General features: G+C 37.9%; 1 protein-coding gene and 1 pseudogene across 3 annotated transcripts in view; one reads left to right on the forward strand and one right to left on the reverse strand.

Moving 5' to 3' along the window:
* The window catches only part of UBR3 (ubiquitin protein ligase E3 component n-recognin 3), a 234,227-nt gene that overhangs the window by 15,446 nt on the left and 198,352 nt on the right, over positions 1-20,429 (forward strand). The window lies entirely within an intron of this gene.
* Positions 15,794-17,280, reverse strand: LOC102966694 (annotated as a pseudogene).

A 20,429-nucleotide genomic window follows, 5' to 3' on the forward strand; every position in this document is an offset into this window, starting at 1 on the left:
AGTATGCTGAGTCTGAATATAGTTTTACATCCTTTCAAATCTTAGTGCTGTTTATTCATTTTCCTGATTACGTGGAACAGAACCTCTATTACACTATTGAGCAGAAGTGATAGATATGGACATCCTTATCTTGTTCCTGATGTTAGGGAAAAGTAAATCTTTTATCATTAAATATGATGTTAGCTATAAGATTTTGTAGATGTCTTTTCTCAGATTGAGGAATTTCTCTTCTGTTCCTGGTTTGCTGAGAAAAATTTTTTTTTAAAAATCATGAATGGGTTGTTGGATTTTGTCAAGTGATTTTTTGCTTCAAATGAGATAATTGTATGGTTTTTCTTTTTAATTGTAGATATGGTGAATTACATGGAATAATTTTTGAATATTGAACCAGTCTTGCATTCCTAGAATAAACTGTATTTGGTCATGATGCATGTCTTTTTTTACATATTGCTAGATTCCAATTGCTAGTATTTTGATGTGAGGATTTTTGTTTCTGTGTTCAAGAGGAATATTGGACTTCTTTTGTCATATGTTTGTTTTCTTCTTTGGTAATATCTTTGTCTGATTTTGGTATCAAGGTAACGCTACTTATGTAAGATGAAGGAAGGTTTTCTTCTTCTATGTATATATTTTTAAGGGTTTATGAAGAATATAACTATTTCTCCCTCAAATGTTTGGTGGAGTTGGACAGTGAAACAATAAGTTTAGAGTATTTACTGTTGGAAGCTTTTTTAAGTAAAAATTTAATTTTTTTTTTATTAAGTTTATTTATTTTGGAGAGAGAGAGTGCAAGCTGGAGAAGAGCAGAGAGAGGGAGATGGAGGATCTGAAGTGGACTCTGCTGCCAGTGACAAGCCCCACACGGGGCTTGAACTCATGAACCATGAGATCATGACCTGGGCTGAAGTCGGATGCCTGACCGACAGAGCCACCCCAGGCGCCCCAGTTTCTTTAATGATGTAGTACTTATTCAGGTTACTTTTTTTTTTTTTTTCTTATGTACAGTTTGGCAGTTTTAATCTTTCAAAGAATTTGTCCATTTCATCTAAATAGAATTTTCTGAGCAAACAAAAATTTTCATTTGTGTTGCCCTTTTCATGAAATCAGCTTTTGGTTTTATTGATTTCTCTGTCTCTTTTTTCCCCCCATCTGTTCTTTATTTCACTGATATGTGCTCGTTATTATTGTCTTCCTTCTTGTTTGGGTTTAATTTTGTCATTTCTTTTTGATTTTTTTAAGGTGGCATTTTTAGATCAATGCTTTGTGACTTTTTCTAATGTCAGTGATACTATAAATTTCTATGTACATTTTTAGAGGAATCCCACAAATTTTAATGTTTTTATTTTTATTCAAGTCACACTATTTTCTGTTTTCCAGAGCTTCCTTGTTGGCCCAAAGATTTTTTAGAAGTTTTGAGGATTTTCCAAGATTGTTTTTTAATAATTTCTAGGTGAATTCTGTTATAGTCAGAGAACATACTTCTATATCAACTTTTTAAAAATTGTTAATTTTGGGGCACCTGGGTGGCTATGTCAGTTGAGTGTCTGACTCTTGGTTTTGGCTCAGGTCATGATCCCAGGGTTGTGGGATTGAGCCCCATGTTGGGCTGTATGCTGAGCATGGATTCTATCTCTCTCTCAAAATAAAAATAAATAACTAAATAAAATTGTTAACTTTTTTTTTTTAAAGGTTTCCTTCATAGCCCAGAATATGGTCTAACTTGGTGAATGTTCCATGTGCACTTGAAAAAAGTGTGTATTATTCTGTTGTCAAGTGTAGTGTCTTAAAAATGTCAAAATGTTTTTTTCTATTTCTATGAAAAACCCTTTTGGAATTTTGATAGGGGTCACACTGATTCTATAAATTGCTTTGTCTAGTATGGACATTTTATTTTATTTAAAAAAAAATTTTTTTTTTTAGCGTTTATTTATTTTTGAGACGGAGAGAGACAGAGCATGAACGGGGGAGGGTCAGAGAGAGGGAGACACAGAATCTGAAACAGGCTCCAGGCTCTGAGCGGTCAGCACAGAGCCCGACGCAGGGCTCGAACTCACGGACCACGAGATCATGACCTGAATCGAAGTCGGACACTCAACCGACTGAGCCACCCAGGTGCCCCTAGTATGGACATTTTAACAATATTAATTCTTCCTGTCCATGAACATGGGATATATTTCCATTTATTTGTGTCTTCAATTTCTTTCAACAGTATTTTATAGTTTTCAGTGCACAAATCTTTCACCTCCTTTGTTAAATTTATTTCTACATATCTTATTGCTACTACTGTAAATGAGATTTTTTTTTTCATTTTACTTGCATATAATTCATTGTTAGAATATAAAAATGCAATTGATTTTTGTATGTTGATTTGTATCCTGTGATACTAGTAATATTCTAATCGTTTTTTGGTGCAGTCTTTAGGGTTTTCTATGTATAATATGTCATCTGTAAACAGATAATTTCACTTTTTTCTTTCTGATTTGAATGCCTTTTATTTCTTGTTCTTGCCTAGTTGTTGTCATTAGGACTTCTAGTGCTTTGTTGAGTAGAAGTGATGATAGTAGGCATCCATATCTTGTTCATGATTGTAGAGGAAAGCTTTCATTTTTTCACCATTTAGTATGAGGTTAGCTATGGGCTTGCCATATGTAACTTTTATTATGTTGAAGTTTATTTCCTCTGTACTCAGTTTGTGGAGTTTTTTTTTTTTTTTTAATATATGAAATTTATTGTCAAATAGGTTTCCATACAACACCCAGTGCTCATCCCAACAGGTGCCCTCCTCAGTACCCATCACCCACCCTCCCCTCCCTCCCACCCTCCATCAGCCCTCAGTTTGTTCTCAGTTTTTAAGAGTCTCCTATGCTTTGGCTCTCTCCTACTCTAACCTCTTTTTTTTTTCCTTCCCCTCCCCCATGGGTTCCTGTTAAGTTTCTCAGGATCCACATAAGAGTGAAACCATATGGTATCTGTCTTTCTCTGTATGGCTTATTTCACTTAGCATAACACTCTTGTGGAGTTTTTATCATGCAACAGATGTTGATTTTTGTCACATACTTTTTCTGCATCTGTTGAGATTATTGTATGATTTTTATCCATCATTCTGTTAATGTGGTGTTACATTGATTAATTTGCGTATTTTGAACCATCCTTCTATCCCAGGGGTAACTCCCTTTTGGTGTAGGATCTGATTTTTTCATGTGCTGTTGCGTTCAGTTTGCTAGCATTTTGTTGAGAATTTTTGCATCAATATGCATCAGGGATATTGGCCTGTAAGTTTCTTTTCTTTTAGTGTCTTATCAGAGTAATGTTTGCCTCGCAAAATGAAATTGAGAGTGTTCATTCCTCTTCGGTATTTTGGAAGAATTTGAGAAGGATTGGCATTAGTTCTTCTTTAAATGTCTGGCGGAATTCACCAGTGAAGCCATCTGGTCCTGGGCTTTTTTGTCTGGGAGGGATTTGATTACTGATTCAGTCTCTTTATGTTATTGGTCTGTTCAGATTTTCTGGTTTTTTTCATTGATTCAGTCTTTAGTGGTTGTATGTTTCTAGGAATTTATCCATTTATTCTAGATTGTCAAATTTTTGGTATTTAATTGTTTGTAGTAGACTCTTATCCTTTGTATTTCTGTGCTACTAATTGTAATTTCTTCTCTTTCATTTATAATTTTATTAATTTGAGTCATCGTTCTTTTTCTGTTGATTAGTCTACTTAAAGATTGGTCAGTTTTGTTTATCTTTGCAAAAAACCAACTCTTAGTTTTGTTGTTCTTTTCTATTGGTTTTCCATTTTTAATTTCATTTATTTCTGCTCTGTTCTGTTTTCTTCCTTCTGCTTTGGACTTTGTTCTTTCTTTTTTTCCCCCTCGTTCCTTGACATGTCAAGGTAGGTTGTTTATTGGTAATCTTTCTTTTTCCTTAATGTAGACATTTATAGCTATAAATTTCCCTCTTATACCTGCTTTTTCTGCATCTTGTAGGTTTTAGTTTGGTTTGTTTCCATTTTCATTTGTTTCAAGATATTTTTTTATTTTCCTTTCTTTTTCGATCTGTTGGTTGTTCAGGAGTTTATTGTCTAATTTCTGTGTGTTTGTGAGAATCCCAGGTTCTCTCCTGTTATTGATTTCTAGTTTTATAGTTTTCATTGTGTTCAGAAAAGATGTAATTTCAGTTTCTTAAATTTGTTAAGACTTGTTTTGTGGTCTAACATATGATCTTTTTAGGATAATATTCTGTTTTGAGATGAATGTGTATTCTGTCACTGTTGGATGGAATGTTCTGTATGTGTCTGTTACATCTGTTTGGTTTATAGTGTTGTTCCCATCTGCTGTTTCCTTATTAATTTCCTGTCTGGATGATCTATCCATTGTTGAGAGTGAAGTATCACAGTTTCTTATTATATTATTGTGTTGCTGTTTATTTTCCTTTTAGAGCAAGAGAGAGTGAGAGCACACAAGTGGGGGAAAAGGGCAGAGGGGGAGAGAGAGAGAGAGAGAGAGGGAGAGGGAGAGAGAGAGAGAGAGAGAGAGAGAATCCTAAACCCCAATGTGGGGCTTGTTCCCAGGATCCTGGGATCATGACCTGAGCCAAAATCAAAAGTCAGATGCTCAACCAGCTGGGCCACCCAGGTGTCCCTCTTTTGCCTACTTTCTAATTGAATTTTTGTTGTTGTTGTTGTTTTTTACAGTTGAGTTTTGAGATTTCTTAATATATTCTAGATACTTGTCTTTTGTCAGATATGTGGTTTTGATAACTTAATGATAATGGGTCTCAATGTAGACCTTTTGGGACTAAACCTACTTAGGGACTTTAGGGCCTCCTGAGTCTTGGTGTTCTTTTTATTTCCCCAAATTTGGGGTGTTTTCGGCCATTATCTCTTTATTTGAAAAAAATTTTTTTAAGTTTATTTTGAGAGAGATAGAGAGAGAGAGAGAGAGAGAGAAGGCACGAGCTGGAAGGGGCAGAGAGAAGGAGAGATAGAATCCCAAGCAGACTGCTCCATCAGCACACAGGCCCATGTGGGGCTCAAACTCACAAACTGTGAGATCATGACCTGAGCTGAGATCAAGAGTCAAATGCTTTTTTTTTGTTAAAAAATATATTTTAAAAAATATATTTTAAAGAGAGAGAGAGAGACAGACAGACAGACAGACAAAGTGCAAATGGAGGAGGTGCAGGGAGGGAGGAAGACACAGAATCTGAAGCAGGCTCCAGGCTCTGAGCTGTCAGCACAGAGCCCAACACAGGGCTCAAACTCATGGACCGGGAGATCATAACTTGAGCCGAAGTGGGACGCTCAACTGACTGAGCCATCCAGGCGCCCCTAGAGCCAAATGCGTAACCACCTGTGCCACCTAGGCGTCCCAGCCATTATTTCTTTAAATAGACTTTTGGTCCCCTTCTCTCTGTCCTCCTTTTGTGATTCCTATAATGATGTATGTTGTTTGTTTGAGTCGTGTCTTATGAGTCCTGTAGCTTTCTTCATTCTTTCTTATTCTTTTTTCCTCTTGCTCTGCTGACTGGAGATTTCAAATGACATGTCTTGTTTTTATGCATTCTTTCCTGGTGAAGTCTGCTATTGAATAGTTCTGTTGAATTTTTCAGTTCAGTTATATTCTTCAGCTGTAGAATTTCTGTTTGTTTTTTACAGGATTTTCATTTCTTCTTGAACTTATTTTATTCATGTATTTTCCCTGTATTTTTGCTTATTTTCTATCAGGGTTTTCTTGTAGTTCACAAAACTTATTTAAGAGGATTATTCTGAATTCTTTGTCACTCAGTTCATCTCCATTTCTTCATAGAGGAACCTTATTGATTTCCTTTGGTGGTTTCAGGTTTACCTGATTCTTCTTGATCCTTCTATACTTATGTTGGGATGTGTGCATTTGAGGAAGTGGTCTCCTTTTCCAGTCTTTACATGTTCACCTTGGTAGGGAAAGATTTTCTTCATTCACCTCAGCCTGGGATTCTGAATGGGCCAGCTGATACTATTCATTGGCAAGCAGCACTTCAGGGTGTCTGGTTGGGTGGAGCCACTGCCTGTGCTCTTAAGTTGAGAGGGGTCCCCTGGCTGGGTTTTACTGTCAGATGGGTCTGCATTCAGGTGGGGCTGCTGGCTGGGTTCTATGGTCAGGCAGGGCCATTGGCTGGGCTCCATAATAATCTCTGGTTGGACAGAATCGCAGGCTGTGCTTCCTGGCCAGGTAGTGTAGCTAGCTGGACTCTGTGATTGGGTGGGGCCACAGGCTAGGTCCTTAATCAGCCCTGATTGGGTGGGTCCCTAGGCTATGCTCCCTGGCTAAGTGCCAGTCTTTGTGTCCTGCTTGGTAGAATTTTTTGAATTCACCCCCTTTAAAAATTTTTTATTTTATTTTATTTTTCTCTTTGATTGTTCAAGCTGTTGAAAACTATGGGGGTTATGATATTTTATTATTTTGGCTATACTACATCTTACAGCTTAACTCTTTCATCTGGACACCATATGAAAATTCTTTCTTTGTACCTTGAAAAAATGTTCTCGTAGGTTTTGTGAAAAAGTTCTAGATCAGAAATTGGGCAGTCCTGACTCTAATTCCTTGAATTACTGGGTGAAATAGGTATGCATTTATACCTTTAATACAATATTGCCAAATTGTCCTCATATTTGGTATGTTAATTTACACTCTTCTCCGTCAGTACAATGAGAATATCCATTGCTTTAGTACTTAGCCAAGCACTAAGCATGGTCCATGCATTGTTTGCAGGTGTGTAAATTTTCAAATTTTTTAAGGATTTTTAAGCCTATGTCTGTTACTGATTTCCATTTTAATTGCTTTGTGGTCTGAGAACATAGTTTGTGTAATGTTCATTTAAAATGTTTCAATACCATAAAGTGGTAAGATCCATATACCATTCATTGATATTTTCTGCTTGTCAGTACTGAAAAGCCATCAGTCTGGTTTGGACTAATTTCAGTGCTGGCCATAAGGCGGGCTCCATTGTGTATTTAGGCAGTTGTGTCCCATTGAGGGAGTATATTAGCTTGCTGCCATAACATAATACCATAGACAGGGGGGCTTAAACAGTAGAAATTTATTTTTCACAGTTCTGGAGCCTGGAAGTCCAAGATCAAGGTGCTGGCAGGTTTGGTTTCTACTGAGGCTTCTCTCCTGGGCCATAGATGGCTGCCTTCTCCCTGTATCTGCACATGGTCTTTCCTGTGTGTATGTGTGTAACTCTGGTGTCTCTTTCTCTTCTTCTTTTTTTTTTTATGTTTATTTTTGAGAGACAGAGTACGAGTGTGGGAGGGGCAGAGAGAGAGGGAGACACAGAATCTGAAGCAGGCTTCAGGCTCTGAGCTGTAAACACAGAGACCGATGCGGGTCTTGAACCCATGAGCCATGAGATCATGATCTGAGCTGATGTCAGACGCTCGAACAACTGAACCACCCAGGCGGCCCTATTTTTCTCTTCTTATAGTGACACTAGTTGTATTGGATTAGGGCTCCACTCTATGACTTCACTTAACCTTAGTTACCTCCTCAAAGGTCCTGTCTCCACATACAGTCACAGTGGGGGTTAGGACTTCAATGTATGAATTTTTGAGGGTCACAGTTCAGTAGGAAGAAGAGGATGGAGAGTGGGTATATTGATATGTATGTTGATAAACACATACAGTGTAGATCATTTGAAAAGGTCTGTGTGTTTGACTACATAATTCTGTCAGTCAGTAATATCCCAGTACTTCTTAAAAATGAAAAAAAGGTATTTATTAGGATATATTTTATGAACAATGGAATGAGCTTCTAGCTGTTGTAGTTTGTAGTGTTCTATTATTGTTGGTTAGGTCTAGTTTGTTGATAGTGTTTTTGGTAGTTATCTATCACTGTGTAACAAATCACTCTGAAACTTAGAAGCTTCAAACAATAAAAATTTGTCATCTCATAGTTTCTATGGACTAGGGATTTGGAAGTGGCTTATGTGGGTTGTTTTGGCATAGTGTCTCATGGGGTTGTAGTAAAAACCTTGGCTGGGTTTACAGTCTTCCAGGGACTGGAAGATCCACCTTCAAGGTGGGTCACTCACATGACTGTTGACAGGAGGATCAGTTTCCTGCCATGTGGGCTTATCATAATATTGCTTGAAAAATTTCCTTTAATATTTCTTATGGTACAGGTATGATAGCAATGAATTTTCTCTGGAAAGATTTTGTCTGGAAAGTTTTCATTTACCTTCAGTTTTGAAGGGTGTTTTCTTTGAGGTAAGAATTCTAGAGTCACAGGTTTGCTTTTTTTCTTCTAGCGCTTTAAATATGGTTCTACATTGTGTTCTGATTATACAGTTCCTGTTGAAAAGTCTGCTGTCCTTTGTATTTTTGTTGCTCTGTACATAATGGGTCATTTTCTTCTGGTTGCTTTGAAGGTTTTCTTTTTTTCTTTTTCTTTTTTTTTTAAATGAAAAAAAATTTTTTTTACATTTATTTATTTTTGAAAGACAGAGACAGAGAGAGACAGAGCACAAGTGGGAGAGGGGCAGAGAGAGAGGGAGTCACAGAATCCGAACCAGGCTCCAGGCTCCGAGCCATCAGCAAAGAGCCCAGTGTGGGGCTCGAACTCACGAACTGTGAGATCGTGACCTGAGCTGAAGTTGGACGCTCAACTGACTGAGCTACCCAGGTGCCCCAAAGATTTTCTTTAAAAAAAAAAAATTTTTTTTTTTAATGTTTATTTATTTTTGAGAGAGACAGAGACAGAATGCGAGTGGGTTAGGGGCAGAGAGAGAGGGAGTCACAGAATCCGAAGCAGGCTCCAGGCTCTGATCTCTCAGCACAGAGCCCGACGCAGGCCTCGAACTCACGAGCTGCGAGATTATGACCTGAGCTGAAGTTGGACACTTAACCCGACTGAGCCACCCAGGCGCCCCACTTTGAAGATTTTCTTACCACTGGTTTTCAGCAGTTTGATTATGAAGTGCCTTTGTATGGCTTTAAAAAAAGTTTATTCTGGTTGAGATTTGATGAGTTCTTGGATCTGTAATTTTATGGTTTTCAGCAAATTTGGGGAAACTTCAGCAATTCTTCAGATATTTGTGTTTTCTCCCCTCTTCCCCTTTTTGGGTTTCCAGGGTAATGCAAGACTGCTTGTTATTGTCACTCTTCACATAAGTTTTGTTTATGTTCTCAGTCTCTGTGCTTTATTTTGGATAGTTTCTTATTTTTTAAATAATTTTATTTATTTATTTTAGTGAGGAGAGGGAGCGTGCGTGCATGTGCATGGATGAGCGGGGGAGAGGGGCAGTGAGAGAGAGGGAGACAATCTTCAGCAGGCTCCATGCTTAGCACAGAGCCTGAAACAGGGCTCAGTCCCATGATCCTGGGATCATGACCTGACCTTAAGTTAAGAATCAAATGCTAAACCAACTGAGCCCCCCAGACGCCCCATTTCTTATTGTTAGGTTAGTTAAATCTCTCATCTTTTTTTTTTCTAGTGTCTAACCTACTGTTATCCTGTGTGGTGTATTTTTCATTTCTGATATTTTTCATCTGTAGAAGTTTGATATGGGTCTTATTTATCTGTTATCATGGTATAAGGTGTGAGGAGATTACTCCTCCCCCGAATCTTTGCTGGTTACTCAATTCATCTCAATATCATTCATAATAAACCATGTTTTCCTCATAGATTGAAATCTGCCTTGTCATGAATTAAATTCCATATGGATTTTTCTGTATTTGGATTCACAATAATTAATTTGTCCATTGATAGACCTTTTTATGTACCATTACCACATTGTTTCCTTTCTGCCCTTGAGCATTCAATATAATTTATTTACTATGTTAATACTTTAATACATGTACATTTCTAATTTTGCTGTCTTCTAATTTACTGTACATCTCTAATTTACATGTCTTCTAATTTACTGTACATCTCTAATTTACATGTCTTCTGATCCTGTATGCACACTGTGACTGAATTTAGAACTTAGAGTTTTCATAAATATTTTGCTTTTGTTTTGGTAGTACTTTAGGCCTCACCAAATAATATTAAATCTATATAGATGGAATTTGTTTTCTTTATTTCTAATAATTTTAGACATGAGATGAATTAATACTTTAAGCTGTACAAATTAGAGATGCAGAACTGTATATCTAGAGAAATGGCATAAGAACACATATAGGTGAATTTGGAACTGAATTTCTGACCTAACTTCACCTTTCTTTACTTTATGTTTATTTAATTATATTTATCATTAATGTCTATTACTGTCTTCTAAAATGTAAGCTCCCTAAAAGCTGTCTACCACAGTTTTGATTATTTTAAAGTAAGTTTTAATATCTGGTAAAGCTATTTTATTATTAGTCTTATTGTTCAAAATTTTCTTAACCTTTCTTTTCCATAGGAATCTCAGAGTGACCTTGTTTATTCCTTACTGGTATTTTTACTGAGGTCATATTAAATATATAGGTCAATTTAGTGGAAACCATATATCTTTACGGTATGTCTTTTGTCATCTTTAGGAATTTTTTTTTTAAACAATTTTACTAGTTAGGCATGTCATTTAGTGTTTCTGAGGTTTCCCCATCTGTAAAATGAAGAGAACAGTTTATTTCAAGGGCTTTTAATATGGGATGCCTGTCTTTCCAGGGATCTTTGTGAATTACCTTAAATTATATGCAGAATAGTGTATATGTGTGTAATTTGTGCTATTTGGGAATGGGATGTATATGCCACAGTCTGATTTTTAGGGGAGCTTATCTTAGATGCTTTTCTAATTTTTGAAATATGTGCTTGAGTTATTTGAATTGGCCTTTTCTTACCGTCCTAGGCCCCCCCCTCCCCCCCCCAACTAAGTCTTAATAATTTGCAAATGGACCACCAGGAATCTCTGGTCCTTTTTTCTTTCTTCCCTTCTCTCCTCTCTGGTCCTGTCCACTCCCTTCCCATCCTATCTCCTCCCTTCTCTCAGAATCCTGGAATTCCGCTTTTAGTCATTTAAACTCAGTATTGTAGGAGTCACTAGGAGAGTTTCTGGGATACTGGGAATGTTTTGTTTCTAGATCTAGTTGGTTACATAGGTGTGCTGTTTGTGATACTTCACTGAGCTGCACTTATTTTTTTGGAAATTTTCTGTCAGTTAGATTTCAATGAAAAATTTTAAAAAGTTGAGGTAAAATAAAATTTGGAGAGGTTATTTTATTAACTGTTTCTGTAGTTCTGTTCAACCTTTCTATTATTGCCATAACATCCTGCTCCACTAAGGAATATTTAATCTTCTTAATCATTCAAAACTGCTGGATTCTTTGAAGAAAGTATCTGTGACCTGTGAGCTGCTATTGTGAACACATTACTTTCTGCCTCATTTTTTCTTTGGAGCCATACCAGTTGTCTAGAAAGGCCTCTTCCTGTTCACTTGGGGAGAGATCTTTCATACCTGTTTATACGCAGTTGGCTTTTGTCAGACCTCTTGACAATACACCTACAGAGCTTGGTGTGCCTAGCCTAGCTTCTTTATGTCATTTGGCCTGTATCCTAAATATTACCTCTTCGGAAAGGCCTTCCATTTCAAACCCAATTAATTAATTAATTAATTAATTAATTTATTTATTCAACGTTTTTTTATTGATTTTTGGGACAGAGAGAGACAGAGCATGAATGGGGGAGGGGCAGAGAGAGAGGGAGACACAGAATCGGAAACAGGCTCCAGGCTCCGAGCCATCAGCCCAGAGCCTGACGCGGGGCTCGAACTCACGGACCGCGAGATCGTGACCTGGCTGAAGTCGGACGCTTAACCGACTGCGCCACCCAGGCGCCCCTCAAACCCAATTTAAAGGAGCCTGGTAGACACATTCTGTAAATCATGCCGTCAAATTATTTTTGCAGAGCTTATTATTCATATTTATGTTTTTGTTTCTTTCTCTGTCATCTTCTACTCACTCCCCCAGTAGAAAGTTAGCTCCATGAGAGCAAGGCCCCTGTATTCCTGGGGCCTAAGTTGTCAGTGTCAGGCATACAGTGGTTCTTTAAAATATAATTGAAAAGCTCGTATTATTAAATGGGTGTCTAGTCCTTTTTGTTGTTGCTGTTCACAGGAAGTCTGGTTATTTTTTAACTGGATGCCCTTGAAATCATCTTGGTGTTCTATTATTAGATTCATTCATTTCCTCAAGTCTTCATTGAACACTTGCTATGTAAAATGTAAGATGCTTTAGTTCCCACACTATGATCAGTTTGAAATATGAAAACCAATTTTGTTGATCTTATAATGTGTTATACCAGTATTGCACAGTCTTACATTATTTTAACTAGCTCTCAGAGCTTGGTCCTTAAGTCTTCTGGCTATTAATTTTTTCAGTCAATAGCCATCTGATATACTCCTGTAATCCCAGTCCCTAGGTTGCTTAGACCACTCTTGTTCCTTGGGCAAAGTTAGTTCAAGGTTGAAATTTCACTCTTGATGCCACTTGACACTGTTCAAATTGTTCTTCACTGGCTGCCCAGTAGCACTTTGAATTCATTTCTTTTCTATGTGGAAAGTGTCTAAGAGAGATTTCTGTGCCCTCCTTCATCTAATCCTTTCTCTTTTCCTGCTTTTCAACTGTCAAGTTTTTCATTGCATCCTTTAGTGTATGTGTTCCCATTCTTCTCTTCTGGCTTTCCTTTCATCTGTTGTTTGTTCTTCATATTTATCCTTGTAGGCAGTATAATTAAATTATCTTTGATCACCACTTGTCTAACCTGTCACACAGGCCAGGCTTTTTTTTTTTTTTTTTTTTTTAAGCTTTTAAAAATAGAAATCTTTCCTTGATTTTGCTTATTAGATTTTGTGTGTCACAGCTGAAAGATGTTCTTAAGTTCATATTTATCTTTATGAAGCAGGTGCTTGAGTCTGGTGCCTTAAACTACTTGGCCATCTTGACACAACCTTATTTATCTTTAATGTTTATTTATTTTTCAGAGACAGAGAGACAGAGTGAGAGTGGGGGAGGGGCAGAGAGAGGGGGAGATACAGAAGCAGGCTCCAGACTCTGGGCTGTCAGCAAAGAGCCCGACATGGGGCTTGAACCCATGAACCATGAGATCATGACCTGAGCTGAAGTCGGATACTTAACCGACTGAGCCACCCAGGTACCCCAGCCATATTTACCTTTAAAATAAAGGTTTGGACCTTAAGATACAGTACTTCCTAACCTTTTTCATAGTATGCTAGACATGGAAATGATATTTGGATGGGCCACAGAAGCAATTGAGGAGGCTGCTCCGACCCTGCCCATCTGTCTGCCTTGAGGACTGAGGAAATCTGTATCTCTCTACACTGTAATCTGTTGACCTAACATTAAGGATAGATAGGCTTCAGCAGTGTGTGACCATTCTGTTTTGTGGTCCTTCTTTCTTCCTTTTTTAATATGGTTTTTAAAAAAATCTTTTCATATGTTTTATATTTGAGAGAGAGTGAGACAGAGACAGAGAGCCAGAGACGGAGACAGAATCTGAAGCAGGCTCCAGGCTCCAGGCTCCGAGCTGTTAGCACAGAGACGGACGTGGGGCTCAAAGTCATGAGCAGTGAGATCATGACCTGAGCTGAAGCCAGATGCTTAAATGATTGAGCCACCCAGGCGCCCCTGTATATATTTTTCTTAAGAAAGAGTTATAACTTTCATTAGATTCTCAAAGGACTCTATGAATCCAGAAATGTTCAGAATTAAAACTGTAAATTGTAGAACTAAAACCAAATGAATGACATAACTTATTTGTTTGCTTTTAGTGTAAATCTTTTCCTTTTGATTACAAAGTTATGCATGTGTTTGTTACACAAAATTCAAATATTATAGGTAGAATTAATGTAGAAGCTAGAGTGTGTTATATATTGTATTCCTGGTTAATTTACACCAATTAATATTCCTGGTTAATATTCCACAGATACATGTATTTGATATAAATATTTTTTCTTACACGTATTAACATTTTCTTTCCTATTCTTTCTCCAAAATTTTAATTATAAAGATATTACAATATGTATACTATTATGTAGTTCATTTCTCTATTTATCTTAGATATGATTCTACTTCAGTACTTGTTGATCTACCTCATTCTCTTTAACAAACATAAAGTATTTTATGGATCTACCATAATTTGGATAACCTTTATTACTGAACACGAGTTGTTTCTAGCTTTTTTTTTTTTTTTTTTTTGCATTGCAAACATCTTTGTAGATACTGTCTTAAAAATTTAGGAGTATTTCTGTGTAATAAATCCCTAGAAGTAGAAATGCTAGGGCGGGGTATGAACACTTAAAGTTTTTTTTAAATTAAATTTTTATTTTAGTTCCAGTATAGTTAACATACGATGTTAAAGTTTCAGGTGTACAATATTGTGATTCATTACTTCCATACGATACCTGGTGCTAATCACAACAAATGTACTCCTTAATCCTCATTACCTATTTCACCCATCTCCCGAGCCACCTCCCTTTGATAACCATCAATTTGTTCTCTACAGCTAAAAGTCTGTTTCTTTGTCTCTTTCTCTCTCTCTTTTTTCCTTTGCCCTCTGCCCATTTGCTTTTTTTTAAAATTGTACTCATGTTTATTTTAATTCAAATTTTCACAGGTTAAAAGATTGCATTTTATTAGAATCAATTTATAGGCAGTTTGCAGCAATGACTTCTCATGAAAAAAAAAAAGAGACGATAATCACTCAGATTTTGGATGTGAATGAAACCTCTTCCGGGGTGCCTGGGTGGCCCGGTTGAGCGTCTGACTTCGGCTCAGGTCTTGATCTCGCTGTCTGTGAGTTCGAGCCCTGAGTTGGGCTTTGTGCTGACAGCTCAGAGCCTGGAGCCTGCTTCAGATTCTGTGTCTCCCTCTCTCTCTGCCCTTCCCCTGCTCATGCTCTGTCTCTCTCTCTGTCAAAAATAAATAAACATTAAAAAAAAATTAAAAAAAAAAAACACCTCTTCCTGCAAACCATGGAGATATTCCTACCAATCTAATAGCAGGAGTTGAATAAAGACATGACATCTTATGTTGTGCCCAAAATGTAGGGTAAGGCTTGAAGCTGCAGGTAGCATATGTTCTCAAAAATGCAAGATGCAAGTGCTGCTCACTCTAGCATTCACAGACACACCACATATGTGTCCAATGGCTCATTACTGTCTGGCAGTGATGAACTTAGCATGCACTAGGAGGAAGGGCTGTCCCCTTTACAAGTGAATGGATCCAGGCAATTCTTTATGAAAATGATAAGGTTTGGGGCACCTGGGTGGCTCAGTCAGTTAAGCATGTTGACTTGATTGTAGCACAGGTCACGATCCCATGCTTTATGGGATTGAGCCCCGTGTTGGGCTGCACGCTGACAGCTCAGAGCCTGCTTGGGATTCTCTCTCTGCCCCTCCCCACGCTTACACTCCTTCTCAAAATAAACGTTAAGAAGAAAATGATAAGGTTCAGAAAAATGTTTGCTTCAAGAGTTATAAAACTTGTTAGAAAATACACAGAATGAACAGAATATAAAAGGGAACTAGTTCTCAATGGAGGAATCTACTCTTATTATAACTAGTGTAAATAATTACTTCAGATAGATTACAATCAAAATGCACATTGGGGGTGCATGGGTGGCTCTGTTGGTTGGACCTCTGACTCTTGATTTCAGCTCAGGTCATAATCCTGGGGCTGTGGGATCGAGCCCCGTGTCAGGCTCCGCAATGACAGTGCAGAGCCTGCTTAGGATTCTGTCTCTTCCTCTGTCTCTCTGTTTTTCCTTTCCATGTGTGCATGTGTTCTCTTTCACTCTGTCTCTAACATTAAAAACAAAACAAAACAAAACAAAACAAAAAAACCCTACATCGAACAGACTGTGCTGTGTGAGGGAATGTCTGACCAGAGAACATTCCCATGGGTACTTGGGGGGCTGCTGGTACATTGCTTACAGGGTTTCTTCGCAGAGGCAGAGAAACTGTGCCTCACTTGTATTTGCAATGTCCTTCTTCAGTCTTCTTGCCAAGCTTATTCTCTGCTACCAACTTCTTCAAGGACAGGCTGGGTTGAAACAAAGGGTTCCATTTCATGCCGCCTGTCCATGATGAACTTTGTAGTATCTGGCCCTATGTAATCAAGCTCAAATGGGCCCATGGAGTAACCATCTCCTAGCTTTATAGCAGTGTTGATATCTTCGTTTGGATGCATTACTCATTCATGCAGCCTGACTGCTTCCATGAGGTATGGCACTAGGAGACAGTTCACAATAAACTCAGACGTGTTCTTACAAGAAACCGGATGGTTTTCCAGGGCTTTGCTGAAGTCTGTCAGAGATTCAGGTGTATTCTGGTCGGTCAGTGGTGTTTTAATGACCTCCACAAGCTTTATCAAGGGCACTGGGTTGAAGAAATGGAGTCCAGTGAATCAGTCCTGTCTTATGGTGGCATTGGCTATGTTTGTAGACTGCAGAGAGGAAGTGTTGCTGGCAAAGATTGTACGTTCAGAGGCAAACTTGTTCAACCTCTTGAAGAAGTCATTCTTCATCTTTAAATTCTCCAGCATGGCCTCTACCACCAAGTCCATGCTGTGGACTATGGATGCTGCATCTATGCTGGTTGATAGGTTGCTCAGGGTCTTCTCCACAAATTCATCACCCGCCTTGGGGTTTTATGCAGACTTCTTCTCTGGCACTTTCCTAAGGCTTTCCTCAATCTCATTTCTAGATTTTGCCAGCATGTCCTCTGTCTGGTCCACCAACACCGTTGTGGCCAGTTGCTGCAGCAACCTGGGTGATGTCAGTGCCCATCTTCTTGCTGCCAGTAACCAACATGTAGTTGATGATGATTTTCTTCACGGAGGCTGAGGTAGCGGATGAGGAGCACACAGAGTGCACAAATTGCCGGGTTATGAAAACCATGCTGCAGAGATGAAGGCAAAGGTGGGAACCGCGACAAGACCCACCAAAGCTTTTTTCCGCTCATTTGCTTTTGAACACTAAAAGTTTTAGTAAATTTTGCTAGAACATCACCCGAAACGGGATTTATATACGCTTCCGTGTGTATGATAACAAATATTTCTGAATGTACTTTTCAACAATGAATTAGTAAAGTGAAATTTCCCCAGTCCTCAAGATGAAAAAGATTTTTGTGTTATCAAAATTTTCAAACATACACAAAGATAAAGACGAGAACATTGAACCTCCATATACCCATCACTGGACTCAACATTTATTTACCAAGATTTTTGTCACATTTGCTTCATTTGTCCTTTTCTTCTGTTTTTCTGAAGTATTTTGAAGGAAATTCCAAATATTGTCATCTCACCCTGACATGCTTCAGTATTACCTTTTTTTTAATGTTGATTTTTGAGAGAGAGAGAGACAGAGAGAATGCTAGTGGGGGAGGGGCAGAGAGAGAGAGAGAGAGAGAGAGAGGGAGGGAGGGAGGGAGGGAGGGAGAGGGACAAAGGAGCCCAACAGAGGATCCAAAGCAGGCTCAGCGCTGACAGCAGAGAGCCCAATGTGGGGCTCGAACTTGCAAACCATGAGACCATGACCCGAGCCAAAGTCTGATGCTCAACCGAGCCACCCAGGCGCCGCCAGTATTTATATTTAAAAAATTCAAATAATTCCTTTCTTTTAAGCATTTTTTAGCTTTTTAGTACAGAAAATTTCAAACATATATAAAGGCAATGCACATAATGAACCCAACTACTGTGATCTTTTATTCGGAAAAAGCTCCTTCAGTGACATTTTTTATTTAAAGACCAATTAAAACTACATTCATTTGACTAGGTGCCTTAAATATGTGAATGGAATACTTACTGGCTTTGATATTGGCCCACATTCTATTTAATGAGCACAACATAGGGGCGCCTGGGTGGCGCAGTCGGTTAAGCGTCCGACTTCAGCCAGGTCACGATCTCGCGGTCCGTGAGTTCGAGCCCCGCGTCAGGCTCTGGGCTGATGGCTCGGAGCCTGGAGCCTGTTTCCGATTCTGTGTCTCCCTCTCTCTCTGCCCCTCCCCTGTTCATGCTCTGTCTCTCTCTGTCCCAAAAATAAATAAAAAACGTTGAAAAAAAAATTAAAAAAAAAAAATGAGCACAACATAATGAAACCTCATGTATCCATCTCCCAGTTTCAACAACTAACAACTTCTAGTTGGTCTTTGGCATACTCCCACCTAATTCAGTTCACCCCACTGTGTTATTTTGAAGCAAGTCCCATATATATAGCATTTTATCTGTAAGTATTTCTATAGATATATCTCGAACACAAGACTTCCTTTTCCCATGATAACTGTAATGATGCTACTGTCCTACCTACATAAAATAATTCCTTAGTATCACCAAATATCCATGCATATTTTCCTACATAATCACAATGCTGTTATCACACCTAATAAAATTATCTAATGAACTAATGAACTGTTATGTTACCCAGTTCATAATTAGATCTCCCTGATTGTTTAAAAAATACCTTTGTAAAGTTGGTTAGGATTGGTTCACGTATTATGTTTATTGGATCTCTAAAGCTTTTTTAAACCTAGAGTGGTCCTTCTACCTTCTTTCTCCTCTTGCCACTGCCAGGTTGCATAAATTAAATCCATTGTCCTATATAATGGTCTACATTCATGATTTGCCTATTTGTTTTTTGGGGTGTTTTTAACTTTTTCCTTTAACCCCTATACTTCTTATAAATGGAAGTGAGCTCTAGAGACTAGGTGTCAAGTTCAGCTTGTTTGGTAAGAACTCTTCCTAAATGGTGCTGTGTGCTTCATAAGAATCACAGTGTTTGAATTTTTTTTTTAACTTCTTGTTATGCAAAGATTGATAAGGATGTTATCATCTAACTTCTTGTTATGCAAAGATTGATAAGTATGTTATCATCTAAATGGAAAATTTCCCCTTAAGCTTTTCTTTATAATGGCTCCATTCATATGTCAGTTATTTCACTAGATATCACAAAAAGGTTATTTTCTAGTTACTCATTTTTTATTAAAAAAAAATTTTTTTTTTAACGTTTATTTATTTTTGAGACAGAGAGAGACAGAGCATGAACGGGGGAGGAGCAGAGAGAGAGGGAGACACAGAATCTGAAACAGGCTCCAGGCTCTGAGCTGTCAGCACAGAGCCCGACGCGGGGCTTGAACTCACGGACCACAAGATCGTGACCTGAGCCGAAGTCGGACGCTTAACCGACCAAGCCACCCAGGCGCCCCAACTCATTTTTTATTTTAATATAATTCATTGCTTTGGTTATTAGAGAACTTGAGCATCTTTTTATTTGTTTATTGGCCATTCAGTAGGGTTTTTTTTGGTGAATTGTTCATGACCTTGGCTGCTTTTTCTGTTGAATTGTTTTCTTTTTCTTAGCGTTTTTAAGAGTTCTTAATCAAAGATACTAATCTTTAGTGTGTTTTGCCTCTTGTAAATATATTTTTAATTTGTAATTTGTCTTCTGTATAGAAGTTATTGATTTATGTAGTTAATAGTTAATTTTTATCTTACATTTATGGCTTTTGGCTTAAACTTAGTTCTGCTTTCTGTACTTGAGGTAATGTAGGCGGAATAGTTTATTTTTTTCCTCGTAACTTTTTTCACTTAGATGTGTATGAAATATATTTTGTATGTAGTGTAAGATAAGAATAACACTTACTTCCTGCATATATAAGTAATCAATTGTCCTAAAGCAATTTGTTGAATGTCTTCTCCCTACCACATTGAATTGAAATGCCGTATTTATTATATTAAATTCACAGGTTTACATGGTCTGTTTCTGTACTCCATTGTGGTCCTTTGATGATATTTTATTACTACAATTTTTTTTTTTAAATGTTTATTTATTTTTGAGACAGAGAATGTGTCGGGGAGGGGCAGAGAGAGGGAGACACAGAATCCAAAGCAGGCTCCAGGCTCTGAGCTGTCAGCACAGAGCCCCATGCGGGGCTCAAACTCATCAACCGTAAGATCATGACCTGGAGTCGGACGCTCAACCCACTAAGCCACCCAGGCACCCCATTATTACCACAGATTTTTAATTATAATAGCTTTGTAGTATGTTTTAAGGTTTAAATCACTATCATTAATCATATTTCTCCCAAGTTTTACAGATTTTTTCCTATATATTTGCTCTTCCATTTAAACTTCAGAATTAGTGGTTAATCCCATTGTGATTTAACTGTAGTGATATCAAGCTTGGTGGCACTGATTTAAAGAAAAATAAAATTAGGGGTGCCTGGTTTAAGTGGTTGACTTCAGCTCAGGTCATGATCTCGCAGTTCCTGAATTTGAACCCCACATCGGGCTCTCTGCTGTCAGCACAGAGGGTCCTATGGATCTTCTGTCTGCCCCTCCCCACCTCTCCCCCGCTTGTGGGTGCATGTACTCTTTCTCTCTCAAAACTAAATATTTAAAAAAAATTTTTTTTAAATTATTTTTTCCATTTGAGAATGTAGTTTTTCCCTATTTAGATCTTTTATGC

This window comes from Panthera tigris, chromosome C1 (genome assembly GCF_018350195.1).
Source record: "Panthera tigris isolate Pti1 chromosome C1, P.tigris_Pti1_mat1.1, whole genome shotgun sequence".
NCBI lineage: Eukaryota > Metazoa > Chordata > Mammalia > Carnivora > Felidae > Panthera > Panthera tigris.